This window comes from Rhyacophila brunnea, unplaced genomic scaffold (genome assembly GCF_057557595.1).
Source record: "Rhyacophila brunnea isolate RB1 unplaced genomic scaffold, BYU_Rbru_1.0 scaffold_3, whole genome shotgun sequence".
Classification (NCBI taxonomy): domain Eukaryota; kingdom Metazoa; phylum Arthropoda; class Insecta; order Trichoptera; family Rhyacophilidae; genus Rhyacophila; species Rhyacophila brunnea.
The window spans coordinates 37,244,002-37,259,739 of NW_028232965.1; the positions used below are offsets into that span (position 1 = coordinate 37,244,002).

At 31.5% G+C, this 15,738-nt stretch overlaps 1 protein-coding gene across 1 annotated transcript in view; it reads right to left on the minus strand.

Annotated features, from left to right (window-relative positions):
• The window catches only part of dgo (ankyrin repeat domain containing protein 6 diego), a 245,741-nt gene extending 230,065 nt beyond the window's left edge, over positions 1-15,676 (minus strand). Inside the window, exon 1 of the mRNA XM_085953293.1 lies at positions 14,733-15,676. The gene's annotated coding sequence lies outside the window, so the exon portion shown is untranslated. The remainder of the gene's footprint in view (positions 1-14,732) is intronic.
• Positions 15,677-15,738: the final 62 nt, after the last annotated feature.

Genomic DNA, 15,738 nt, shown 5'->3' on the forward strand with positions numbered 1-15,738 from the left:
TTATTACTGAATAATTTTTAATGTGCAGTTTGGATAACGACAAACCAATTCCACTGTCTTTTACGTCAAAAATCCTGTCTAAAATTGAAAGGTATGATCACAATGGTAGAGCTCTATTCAATATCAATAAAAAGGGTTTCATGTGTACACAAGTACTTTTAAAATTAAATCCTAGTACCTACATTAAAACTATGAACTATTCAGAACTATCTTTTTCCACATTCGAGAGACCTTATTAATCTATATTTTAATTATAACACTAATTATAATACAATATGACGTAATAATAATATCATGAAAGCCTAAATATAAATATGTAAATTTATCTTTTAATTTTAAAATCTTTATTTTTCCTTTCACTGTTTTTAAATCATAGGTGTGTCCCATTCACTGCAGACGGTTCAATTAATATTTAATTACTACATTTAAATAACATGCTAATTATATATAATGGGCACCTGATGGGCAACGCACCAGTTGATGTCTTTATAATGCTTTTGGAATCACCTGAAGAATGTTATGTTTTTTAATACCGTGAAAGATCATTATATTATCATCTAGTTAGAGGTTATATTCTTACATTATACTACATCTTACATCAGTTTAAAAGGGGCATTTGTTGATCGTTGTAATGTAAAGTGTAGTACTGTAAGTTCGCTATGCATGTACAAATGGGAGGTGTCCACACGGCAGTGTAAACTTGGACAAAAAGAAGGAACGATGTAATTTGTTACCGAGAACACAACGTGAAACATTTCAAATTGTTCCACTTGCGCAGCGACATGGCCGTCAACCATGCGAGGACTGGTTTCCAGTACCAGCACTCTCAGAAAACTCGCGTACCCTTGTAAAATCATTATTATTATACGAAGATATACACTTCTCGTAATATTATAAAAGTGCGTATATAATATAGGGTTACCTTTTTCACCTGGCCATAAGGGCAAATTCCGATAAGATTCTTATACAGTTAGATTAATATGTATAATTAAATTATATGACCGATGGTGACAGCTGAAGGCAGGTGAGTTCAATATTACAAATAAAACCATGCTTATAAATGCAAACAGCCAAAGGTTTTCGACGTGAATTAAATACAACGAAAATAGCATATAAATCTAACGTAACCTATGCAGTAAGTATCTATGGAAATGGTGATACTGGTCAATCAGTGAATATAACGAAAGTTGACTGAATACTGCCCTGCTAAGTAAAAAGACAGTGTTTTGGTTTTAGTGAAGTAAGAGAACCCAAGTTTTAAACTAACTTGTCTCTTATAGTAAGTATTTAAAATTATTGAAATGTTTTGATACAATATCTAAATAGATATCAGTGTTTAGTTTGTTTGTTTATGTAAATTATGCCAAAACAGTCCAATATTTTTCCATAATATAAGAGAAAAGGTAATTTATAATACACTAAAACTGAAACACTGTCTTTTTACTTAGCAAGGCATATAGACTATAATGTACCTATATTGCATATTATGATTAATGTATTCACAGTCATCCTCTGAGGATAGTTGAAATAAAAATTGTTAAGTTAAATTGAATTTGTACGAAATTCAATTGAAGCTGATAAAAAGTACCTAATGCCCCAAGTACTGTAATATATTGGTCGACAATTAAGAATATGGGGTATATTTTGGAACTAAGTCCGAATAATCATAATATACTGTAGAAATTTAAAGATTTATGAACATCTCATTACGATTACTTCTCTGTTTTTTTAATTTGCTAGAAATTATTATTTAATGATCACATAAAATATATTAATAGGTATCATGAAAGATTGTTATTGTATTCATCATCGTGTTGTTATATTCATATCGGTCGATTAATAATTAAGAATCAAGCAATATTTTGGTATACATAATATCCACCAGTATAATAAAATTGTTGTGTATTAAATTTATCACATGCCAACATTTGACATATCATTTCATATTTTTTATACTGAGATGAGCTTAGTTCTGAATTCTAACATATGGTTAAAACATTTTTTTTTTAATTTTTTTGTCAACGCGTGTGTTACATATTTAATTAAATTGCCATCTAACAATATGTATTAGGTACACTTTCCAATGTTTGCAATATTGACTTGTAATTAGGAAGAAATTGCGAAAAAACATTTTGCGTTCTGTATTGTTCTGTCAATAATTTTATGATAATTTTATATCATTGTTCATTATTGTAGTAGTTCTTAAATAAATAAAAATTATATCTAAAAATACCGCAATTAACTGTTGTCACAGCCCTATGATATCAAGATGGGTTGATGAGCAGGTTTCTTTCTTTACATTTATGATGTTTCACTATATCCGACGCGGGTCTAGGACGATTTGGCACCGCGAACTGGCCTCCGCCGATTGGCCTCCGGTAATTGGCCGCCGGTACAATCGGACGCCGGCCCAATTGGACGCCGACCCAATTCGACGCCGACCCAACTGGCCTCCGGGAGATTGGACGCCGCACAGTTGAATTAAATGCGCAAAGGAATAGACGTACGTTACGATTTGTTGGAGTAAATAAGCAAGTCAGTTCAATATGCTTCTATCTTCTCAGTAGTCGTACCTTATACATTTCGCGCTTGACACATTTTTAATATAGATTGAGAAAAATTATTATGCCTTATGATGTTTATTAAAAGAAAATAATTCTTCCCTCGCTAAAACTTAAAGATGTGCATAATCAATTAATTTATTGTCTATACATGGGTACTTATTTATATTTACAACAAATATTAAAAATAATGTTAGATGTTAGAATGAAAATTACATTATATTTCAGCGTTTTATCGACTTAATATTATAATAAAGCTTAAACATATATATTATTATGCATACATGCGTATTTTAAGATAGTATGAAATTACAAACAAAATATTAAGTAAGTTATCTGCTAAGTATAAATGTTTTAGTAGTTTGATTGATAAACTACTTAGGTACTGGGTGCCGGACGAAATCTCGAAGGCCGAAATCCCGAAAGCCTAAATCCCGAAAGCCGAAATCCCGAATATCAAAATCCCGAACGCTGAAATCCCGAATGGCCGGAATCCCGAAGGCCGAAATCCCGAAAAATAAAAAAATACAAACATCAATAATTGCGCAATTTTTGCAAGAGACACAAAAACCCATTTTTTGTGGAAATATAAAAAAAATGTAAAATACAAACATCAACAATTGTGCAATTTTTGTAAGATTCACAAAATCCATTCGTTCTACAAAATGGTCTCTCCTGAAAAAAAATTGCGCAATCAGAAAAACCCATTTTCCGAAAAAATGGGGTTTGTCTCTCTTACAAAAATTGCGCAATTATTGATGTTTGTATTTTACATTTTTTATATTTCCACAAAAAATGGGTTTTTGTCTCTCTTGCAAAAATTGCGCAATTATTGATGTTTGTATTTTTTCATTTTTCGGGATTTCGGCCATTCGGGATTTCAGCATTCGGGATTTCGGCCTTCGGGATTTCGTAGTTTATCAATCAAACTACTGAAACATTTATACTTAGCAGATAACTTACTTAATATTTTGTTTGTAATTTCATACTATCTTAAAATACGCATTTATGCATAATAATATACATATTTAAGCTTTATTATAATATTAAGTCGATAAAACGCTGAAATATAATGTAATTTTCATTCTAACATCTAACATTATTTTAAATATTTGTTGTTAATATAAATAAGTACCCATGTATAGACAATAAATTAATTGATTATGCACATTTTTAAGTTTTAGCGAGGGAAGAATTATTTTCTTTTAATAAACATCAGCAGGCATAATAATTTTTCTCAATCTATATTAAAAATGTGTCAAGCGCGAAATGTATAAGGTACACCTACTGAGAAGATAGAAGCATATTAAACTGACTTGCTTATTTACTCCAACAAATCGTAACGTACGTCTATTCCTTTGCGCATTTAATTCAACTGTGCGGCGTCCAATCTCCCGGAGGCCAGTTGGGTCGGCGTCGAATTGGGTCGGCGTCCAATTGGGCCGGCGTCCGATTGTACCGGCGGCCAATTACCGGAGGCCAATCGGCGGAGGCCAGTTCGCGGTGTCAAATCGTCCCATTCCCATCCGACGCTTATCGGCGAATCTTGTTTCCGATGATGGAGAAAAGGGATCAAGAAAATATATACAAGAATCTATCATAATTAATTAGAAGGAGGAGTTGTATGTATTGTATAATAAACTATAATGGAACAAAAAATATATTGTCTTTGTAAATTTAATCTCTGCTACTTATTGGTATTTATCAAGAATAAACAGCGTTGTTATTGTCAATAAATTATTCAATAAAATCAACGCTATTTTCCACCCCTTACGAATCAGTGGCCGATTTAGAAATGACTGATGTCATAACCCCTTGATAAAATATAAAATATAAATCATAAATTTTAACTACCAACATATGTAGTAGAAATAGCAATATAACTCTTCCGTATACAATTATTATTTATTTATTAGACCCGTAATAATATGAGTGGTTTTTATTTCGTTTGTCCGTAAGTGCGTACTTATTTATTTAAGTGGTTATATTATATTGGTGAATTGTTTATGCTTAGGGTAATATTTTATAATCAATTTGTCAGAAATATTCATCTTTTTAAGGTTCTGGTGTAATTAAATAATTTTATGATTTTCTGTAAGTGTTTAGGGTCCGCTTTTAAAATTTTATCCTCGTTATCCCCGTTCTTCTCAAAGGATATCTCCTAATACCCACGGTATATCCTGGTAATATCAGGACTATATGAGTGGTTTACAAGCATAGTGAACCAAGTCCATACTGATTACTGGTTATTGTTGAGTAAGCTAGGTTCAAACATAATAATTTGAGTATTTCTTATTCTATAAGGGGTATGATTTCCTTTATATAATAACTTAAATGTTTTCAAAATAACACTAGAATTTCAACCATACCCTTACATAATTAGAAATACTCAAATATTATGTTTGAACCTAGCATAGGTACTCAAAAATAACCAGAATGGACTTGGTTCACTATGCTTGTGAACCACTTATATCAGGATCACTATATTATAGTTTTTAATGTGTTTTTAAGGTACTACAACAAGAATATTGAATTATTCTGAATGTTCACTTTTGGACAGAAATGTTATTGCTGCACTTAGGTTAAAAAGATACGAGTGTTTACTTATCTTTATAACAAAGTGCACTTTCAATTCAAGATAATGTACGTTCTGGTAGTTATGAGTTTGATAACAAAGTATAAGTAGGTACCTACTTACTCAGTTATTTTATGTTTGTTTTGAAATACGTCGGTATATAAGTACTAATATTATAAACACAATACTTTCTTCCAGCGTTCGAAATGGAAAAGTTTACGAACCGGAGCGCTCGACAATTTTTCTAAGATATTTATATAGTTATCATTCTATTATATTTTTATTATACGACCGGTCGGTCAAAATATTTTTCCACGAGTCGGAGTAATAATTTTACCGATTTCACGAACCGCAACGGCGCTCCGGTGCGCTCCCGTCCATTTCGAGCCCTGCTTTCTTCCCATTTGAAGATAAGCATCATTTCATTACGATGCCATGTTTTACTGATATTGATAATATAATGACAAAAATCTCTTAAGAAATCAAAGTCATATACTATAGATACTACGGTGAAGTAGTATTAAATTGTTCGTCTCTGAAACCGTGAAAACATACAGAAAACAATACATGGTTTTCAATGTGTTCGGTCGAGACCATGGATTTAGTTGGATGCCAAACCATTAATCGTCAAATAGGTATATAAAAATAAACTTCATTCTGTACATGCCCATATGGCTCGCTTAGACGCGAAAATGATAATTTACTCTCTTCTGCTTACCTCTATATAATAATACTGGTTAATTTTTTTTTTAAAAGCTCCTATATTGTAACCATTGAATTCTGTCAATAAATAAATTTGTGGAAACCTATACTATTTTATAAAAAATGGGAAAAACGAAGAGCTTTCTTGACATTTTTTTACGAGAAATGGATGTTAGTCACTTACTTAACCTATTAGGCCCATACTCTGGATCCAAACACACATTAAAAAATAACATGTGTCTTTTTGCCAGGTCCATGACATTATAAGCGTCAGGCGTAGCCCTTCGACCACCGTGGAAATTGGAAGTATCTAAAGGACGAAACTGATATTGTTATAAATATAACTAATATAAGTATAGAAATAAATACAAAAAATATACAAATATAATTATTTATAATAAAATATATGTAGGTACTGAGGAATTGCTAATATTTTATAATCAATATTTTCGAATAATCCATAGTAATAGGTACATATTACATAGATCTAAATTATTTTTATAAAAACTAGAATGCGTAAAACTGACATAGAAACTTTTTTAATTGAACAGATTATTAAAACTATGAAAAGATAATTATTTTATATGATAAAAGCCAATAAAACACGTTTAAGTCTCAAAGCGTTAATCGTGAGTCGAAATGTAACAAAATAATGTTACAAGTTGAGAAAAATTGAAAACGTTTCGTGAAAGCATTATTTAACTTTTAAATGTCTTGTCTCGAGATCACGCGATAAAATAATTAAATTATTCATTGAACTCCTCACGACATCTTCAAATTCTGCCGACCTTACTACTAAAAAAAACAAAGTTTGTGTTAAATTAAATGCACGTCACAAACAACTAATGTTTTTAAATGAACACCGATGAATCTGTCAAACGCTTTGATTAGATTTCATTAATAAATGTGAAACACTTTTATACATTAATTGTTAATGAAATGAAGTTTTTAAATACATCTGCGAATTATTAAAAATACGTTGAAATGAAAACGTACATACCCAATGCCTATATATTATTAAGATTTGCAATTTCGATCGAATTATTGATTCCGATATTTCGGGATTAAAAATATTGGAATTCCGGGATTGATTTTGATTTTTTTTATTTGTCAAATATATTAATATGAATAAAATATACGAATACTTTTTAAAAAGTATATTATAAATTTGTACATTACGATATCAGATATACCTAGGTATGTTCTTAATATTATTACGGATTGTAGGTGGTTTGAGGTTATTTTTTGGATTTCTGGAAATGATCTTGAATCAAGATATAACAATATTATTGTAGGTACTATTTTCTCGGGAATGTGGCATCATCAACTTTTTCTAAAAATAACTATTAAAATTATTTCCTTTATAACAATCCAATCATATTTTTTTAATTCTCTAAATGTGAGAATTTTTGTAAATACGAAAAAAATGTATTGAGTTTTATTTTCCATACGTTGGTATAAATATTAATAAAATAATTGTTGGGCAAAATGTAATAGTTATGTTTTTACATTCAGCAGTTTTTTTAGCCGAGTCTAACAGAGCCAAAAAATATGACTGCCTGTCACCTAATTACTGTATCTCTGTCCTCTGGGTTTCGAGACATTTGGACCATGGGGACCCTCTACTTTTGAAGACGGTGGCTGAGATTAGTCGTCGCTTGACTAATAAATCAGGTGAATGCCATTCAACTGAGTACCTGTGATAGTGAATTAGCATATACTACAGCGCTCGAAATGGAAAAATTTACAAACCGGAGCGCTCGACAGTTTTCTAAAGATTTTTAGTACCTAGATTGATAGTACCTAAAGTTATCAAAGTTTATGTATATTTTTTCATGAAAATAAGTGTGTTAGATTTTCTATTATATGGCCTATCCAGCTCAGACGGTCAAATTATTTATTCCACGAGACGAAACGATAATTTTACCGATTTCACGAACAGGAACAGCGCTCCGGTGCGTTCCGGTCCATTTCGAGTCCTGCATATACATCCAAAATAAGTAATGCAGTCGCTATTTCAGGTACTCTCGAGGTATCCAGGAGACTGGAGGAGGTATTTTCTTGGGAAACCTAGTATATCAATTGTTTTATAATTATAAGTTTATTAGTTTATATATATATGCCGGTACTTATATCGTTTAATTTTAACACACATTTACTAATAATATACTTATTAGTATACTACATTTATTAGTGGACTCATGATAAATTGTCTGTAATTCTTAGATACCTGAGTATAATATGGGTGGATCTTTAATTCATTTTACTTATAAGCTCTTAATAGCATGAGAAATAACACGCCCTACCCCGTAAAAGGAATGTTATCATTAGCGATGGCATTAAATTTAATATAGCTTGAAATTTAATAATTATTATCAAGGAAGAGAATCTCTTTAAAACCCTACCATCCTGACCGTTTAATATTTTTAACTACAGATACCTTCAATAATGAATACCTAGATACTTTTTAAATATTTACCTATATATATATATTTAGTTTTCGGATAGTATATACCTGATACATATTTTTTTAATTATTTTGAAACCCAGTTTCTTAGTCGTCCATGTTTACTACCGATGTGTAACATATGAATACCACAAAGCGTCTCCAAGAATATCTGTCGGTGGCCAGTCCTTTGACTCCTTGTTACCACCCCTTAGGTGGCATATACAACTTATTTATAGTATTTTTAAGGGATCGAGGATGATATAATACAGTGCAGTGGGTGTTATTACCAAAAATGACAGAAATTAGAAGATAAAATAGTGAACTATACAACCCATCGTCACATTTAAATTAGTGATGATGCCACGTTGGACCAGGCTCAACCACATACTACGGATGCCTTAACAAAGTAACCCAGTCTGATTTCTTTTTCTCTTTTCCATTGGCTGTACCAATGACATATTAATGTAATTGGGCTGTACAATCCGATTTGGATCTTGGCCACCTTACGGATATTTTTTAAACGAGAAATCGATGTTAGCCACATGCTTAACTTATTAGGCATATGATTTGAGTCTAGATACACCAAGAAAAATATGAATCTACCGAACCCGGGATTCGACTCCACGACCCACTACTTCATAAGTGGATTATATAATATAATATTATTTACAATCTCAACCTATTATTAATCACTGAACAATTGGAAAATAAACATAAATCTGTATAAGTATGTATGTTTGCAAATTTATGTATAATATGAATTATGAATTTTTAATTATTTTTTAGGTTTAATAAAGGGATTATTTTCACTAATATGAGGTTATCAGTTTACATAGCTTATTTATTTTATTGATTGCATGAATATCTTTGTAAAAGAAGCATTTATACATGTAGAAAATGGAAAAGATCCGCGCGAAATTTGCAGTTAAAATATCTTTCATGATATCAGTCCGAGTTTTAATACCAATAAGTATTATACAATAAGATAAAAGAGGAGTGATTAATTCCAGTGGTGTACTCAAGGACAACAAATACATAATATCAACGTATTTGACCCAGATAAAATAATTCTCAAATTGTTAAATAAATAATTGGAAGATTTGCATAAAAACATTTATATAAATTATTCATTATGATAATTTGAATTAAACTTCTTAGACCAATATTTTTTTTTATTTTACACTCCGATTAAAACTATCTTATAAGGGTCCCATTTATTTTGTTTTGAAGCTAATTTTATTTGTACGGCAAAGATTTGATCATGCTTAAGCGCCCTTGGTAGTGATAAAATTTCCGTATTTGAAGTATATAGTGGTCTTCTTGCATCTAACTAAATTAATATTTTTTTTGAAATCGTATTTAGATATTTAAAAAAAATATTTAATGTATTGAGGTAATTGATAATAACCATTATTTGATAAATAAAATATATATATGTATAACATAAACTCCCGCTTTGTAGAAGTCCATATTATGATTAAGAGATGATAAGCCTTCTTATTTTGACTCTTATGCCATTTTAAAAGAACCTTGTAAAATAAATAATATGCATGCACTCCACTGGAGATATCGATATTAACTGGCGATGGTCAGTAATGAAACAGAGATGTAAAAGAACAGCAAAGCTCAGGTGAGACATTAATGTCTTTATTCTGTGTAGAAGTGTCATTAGATTGACATTTTATTTCAACTGTCAATTCACACACCTGGGGAGATATCCGTGTCGAATAATGAAGGGTAAAAATAAGATGCTTGGATAAACATGCAATAAAATTTATAAAAAATAGCTAGGTACAACAAATAGCATAGTATGATAATATTTTCAGTGAATTAAAATTACTATTTCTCTGCGAAATTTGGATATATCGACAGTGCGAAGTGCGAACTGATTTATAGAAGACGATTTATCCATTTGCCAAACTTTCCTTGGATCCTAATAGTCATTTTATTATGCTTAACTAATAACTGGATTCAAAACTGTTTTTAAAATCAATCATCAATTTATGCAAATGCGGCAAATTCTTCAATAGTAAACAAGAATTATTATATAATATATTTCTACAATATATTCTATGAAGTTTTCAAAAGCTTCGCATGTAAATGAGCTTATCATCGAATAGAAATGATATAATATTTATTAATTGGTTTGTAGGTATAAGTGGAAGTAAATATATCCGTAGCATTAGATAGCGAAATTTAGTATGAGATTAAGTATCTCATTTTGATGGCGATGTGAAGTAGTTCTAGACCAAGAGTATTCGCTTATGAAGCCGTGGGCGTGGGCTCGCTCCCGACATCTGGAAAATTCACATGTTGTTTTTGCAAAATGTGATTGATTGATATTGTGTTGGTTGACTAGGTATTTTGTTTATTACTAACAAAAAAAACTTAACCTTCAATCTATGGTAGCGAAAAATATCAGCATAGAAGCATTTTTTTGTTTACCTATCAGACAAGTGCAAAAGAAACCCGCTTCAAAGTTTTGTCAAATATGCGTTCATGATCATATGGAAATTTTAATTGGCTATACATGCTTAGTTAGTGACTACATCATATAATACGGTAACACAACCACCATTTTATTTGCAACAACTTAAAATTGCTACGACTAATGTACAATATACTTAAATTTTGGACTAGATGCAATACGATATTTTATTCAATTTTATGTACGATATACCTAACAGCCTGCTGCAATTTGCAACTAAATGTGGCGGTGCCAGTCAGTAAACAGCTTAATTCGGCCATCTAAAATTAAGATGCATTTAACCGTGTCCGGATATTTGTACGTATGCAGTTTTCCGAATCATAGTTCACCGTGATGTGTTGTATCGTATATATATGGCCGTATAATATTGAGATCAAATTCAAGTCTAAATAAAACACGTAATAAAAACCACCGGAATACAAGGGAAAGACAGAAGAAAATATCTAAGTAGGTAAGTAAATTAGAAATACAATCAAATCGTATATACCTATTTATATAAAATTCTGAATGATACAAAAGTAGATGCTCGTACATGTCATGTCGTACCTATCAAATGTCTGATAATAATTACATCGTTATTATCAGACTTTTTAAACATATCAATATCAAATTAATATTATTATTAAATCAAATAAACTTGGAACATTACTGTCTCCAATGCTCCACGAACAACGTATATTTTTTATCTCAATACTGTACTTACATATATATATTTGCGGTAAGAAAGCTCACGGAGAAATGTAATACGTACAATACACAATAAGTAACCACACTTACTTAAGGCTATGTATATCCAAAAGTTTGAATAAGAATCTGGGCCCTGATGTATTTAACTGCCACCGGCTAAACTAAAAATATATTTAAAGGAATATAATGAGCTTTTTCGTGATCTAAGTCCCGCTGTAACATGTAAGATTCGTTCAGTTCTACAAAAACGTGAAAATCTTCATAGTAATTCGTTAAGTATAACAGTTAAATATATACTTAATCTTATAATTCGTTATTTTGATAAAATTAGTACCTAGGTATTGTTCGTTTGTTTCGAATCTTTTGTTTTGCCGCTAGAGGAATTTCAGTTCGTTAAGAACTTCGGCTTAAATTAAGATTCACAAAATATGGGCTGGGATTCATAAAGTAAAGGCTTCATATTTAATTAGCATGCTGTCTTACAATTTAATTTATTTCCCCGGCAGCGACGAGGTTGGTAAAAACACGCGCGAGTTTTCTTGTCAATTTCCCACACAGTGTCTGAGCGTTTTGAATGTAAACGCACGGCATAGACAATGGTCTATAAAAAATATTACATCTTACAATAACACTGTGCCTGCATAAATATAAGTTAACATCAAAGCCTACAATAAAAGTATTAATTATACACTAAACCACTTAAAAATCTTTCGAGATTATTTAAACATCTATCTGCGGTGTTCGAGTAAAATTAAATTAGAAGTTTTGACAAAAATGAGCATTATAAATCATTCGACAGCAATATTATTATTGTAGCTTTGTGTAATAAATCGTGTCCGGAAACTTGTACGTATGCAGTTCGCCGTATCACACTTCACCGTGAAATATTGTATCGGAAATATATGGCCGTATATTAAAGACCATCCAACCTCTTTGGGTCGTATAGTACTGACATAAAATCCATGTCTAAAGCTCTCGTAGTGCAGTGCACAAGGCGCTGGCCTTCCATCACGGACTTCTGGGTTCGATTCCCAGTGAGGTCAAAATATATTTACATAATCTAATATGTAAATTCCTCAGGGAGTTTTACCACTATTATTGGGCTTCACGGAATGTTGTGGTGTTTAATAAAGAAACAAAAAAACACGGTTATTGTCGGTTTATACTTTACAGGAAACCAGCAGCAAACAAATTTCGAAAATAGGCGATATACTGGATTATTTGTTAGGTTATGTTAGGTTAGATTTTCATTCTTAAATTCATGAATTTTGCCAAAATCAGCAATGGAAATTGAATTAATGTTCATATTGAATCTAATGAAATTGGAGGCCGTATAGTATTCGGTCATCTGTTTTCGATAAGAAAGCTAACGGTGAAATATTTTACGTAGGTCCAACTTACATGTAACCATAATAAATACCGTATTCGTACGTAAATTTGATGCTGTTAAAAACGGTATGAAATACTGCATATGTATTACGTAAAATATAAGTATACATTGAGTCAGGGTTGTTTTACTTATTCCAATTTACTACATAAAAACAATAAGATGGAAATGGCGTTGTAGCTGTAGATATGTAGTACTTACCCAGGAAACTCAGAAATAATGGGAACTGAAATACCTAACAGGTGTGGTGTAACAGGCAACCGATCTCGACTGTGGAAGAATATGGTATAAACTTAAACACGTGTTAAGAATACGCTTTTCCTTCATTCTGACAACTGCTCTCGGTTTATGCATTAAAGATTGGTATATTTTAAGGTTTCAACACACACTATTGCACGTTTATAGTGTGTGGTTCATTTTCGTAGGCCACTCACACATTCAAAACCCTGCGTCAAAATGTAGAGTATTGGGGTATAGCCTGTCGGAATTGTATTTATTAACTTGTTGTGTGGTAGTAAGTTTAGTACTCAATGCATATTATCATATTTGAATGTGTTTTATTTATATACTTACAATCGAATCTAATATTAAATTTAGTATTAAATAAATAAATGTTTCTGGAATTAGAGCATTGTTAATGTATGATACCTACCCAAAATGAAAAAACAACAATAGTTGGACATTGACCATACCGCAAGGTTCGGCGGGGCGCAGGAAGACGGGCATATTGTATGATGCTGTTCATCGTGTGTTTGACACTTTATTAATTATTTTATAATAATTATAAATACTGATAACAATCTCCATCTGAGTGAACGCAAGCAATCTAGGACATTATTAAATTATTTGAGTTAAGTAATACTTAAGTAATATCTATGTTACACAAATTTATTGTCTTTTGTTTAAATTAATATATTTTTAATGTAATATCAATGCTTGCCAGTGTCGCTCGATGAGTGGACCGCTGAACGAATGCAGTCATACAGTGGTAACGAATGGGCAATAAACGACCACAGGCATGGCCCCCACAAGGAAGGGGCTGACAGGGCTCTAGCCTGGAGGCCCGGGCTCAGGAGGGGTCTGGCGTGGCGAGTCGACCAGATAAGTGAGATAAACACACATCACAAATTTGCTCGAATAGTAAAAAAAGTCACCTGCGGCGCTATTTTCCTTTAATACTGTTATTTTTTTATTTAATTATGTGGGTGTATGGTGCTATTTTTAATTGTGTATCGATACTTGATAACTCCATAATTCAAATGGATGTATTAAAATATACAAAAAACACTAAATACGTATATGTACACATAAATTTTACCGCGTACACCATTTGGAAAACGTTACTATAGAGCGTCACACAGCCTTTATCCCTCACGATAGGTAGAGGGGCCCGCCAACGATCCTAGCCAGGATGTGGGGGACATAACCACAAGACACCCTAAAACCCGCTTAATAGACGATCTCACAATGGTCGATGGAAGTACGTGTCAGCGAAGAACTATGGACCTATAAGAATGTAGTGAGCTAGGGGAGGCCTTCATACATAATTGAATCGGCCCCGGCTGATGAATCAATGCTTGTATTTAAATTATGATGTTTTTATTCATTAATTTAAATACCTACATGCTCTATATGGATTCATACCTACTTTAATAGTAATTTAAAATATTCATTTTGTCATAGTATTACTAGGTACCTACTTAGTATGTAGACTGCCATTACAAACGGAATATTGGGTAGGTACCTATTTAATTGTTTTACTTATATTATTTATTCAAGTCACTCTTTAATCAATCTATAAAATAATTTAACTTAGTTAGGTATTGCGGAAATAATGTAGTGTAGGCAAGTATTAAATATTATAAAAATATGACAAAACTTACATTATAATGTTTATTGTAAATCCTTCAGCAGCACTTAAAATTCAAATTTAATTTTAACACTAGATTTTTATTAACAACACTTTTTCACTTTAGAAACACAAAACTTGTTTATCAAGTAAATTATTTTTGAAAAGGTAGTTAACAACCATTCAAAGACACATATTCAAATTATTCAAAAACATTCGTAGGAGATAGGTAGGTATTACAATCTCAACGTATAAAATGCATATTATTATATATGTCAATAAATATAAATCGAATTATTATTATCAGAGAAGCCAATCAAAATAGCAATGTTTACATCAGCGTCGCTCACACTAAACTTGGCACAAAATATGTGGTCTCACTCGGTTGGCTTTGAGTTATTTTACAACACACACAATATTTTTTCACTGACCTGCTGTTGGTTTCGAAAGCAAACTCAATTGAAAAATAACAAAAGATCACACATGGACACACATCCGGTCGGAAATTTCACAAAAAAATTATAACGCATATTTATGTAGAAAATATTAATTATTGGGACGCTTTTCAATATTTAAATACACATATTTATATCAATCGTTATTTGCTTTCGTTTCAAAACTATATTATTATAATCAATGTTTTGATTACTATTGATTAATCGAGTGTTATTTAATATAACTATACTATTTTTTATTCTGCGTATTAGTAACTTATCGGACCAACAATAACTTGGTACAGCGAAATAAACAATAATCGAAAATATTTCAACGCGCGGTCATATACAAAACTCGTTAAAAAATCGACACCAAAATAAATCCGGAATATCACACACTAGGGTACATCTGTAAAATTGTATTAATATTCTATTAAATTACACCGAAACATATCGATGTTTTAAATTTTCAATGCGGAATAAGACGGGCACTGCACGTCTGCACGGCGTACGACAGGTGCAAAATGACAGCGTCCGATCAACTACTGCTGCCATCTTCTCGGGGCGGCTTGAAACCTTCGAAATCATAAAATGCCGGCCGTCTAA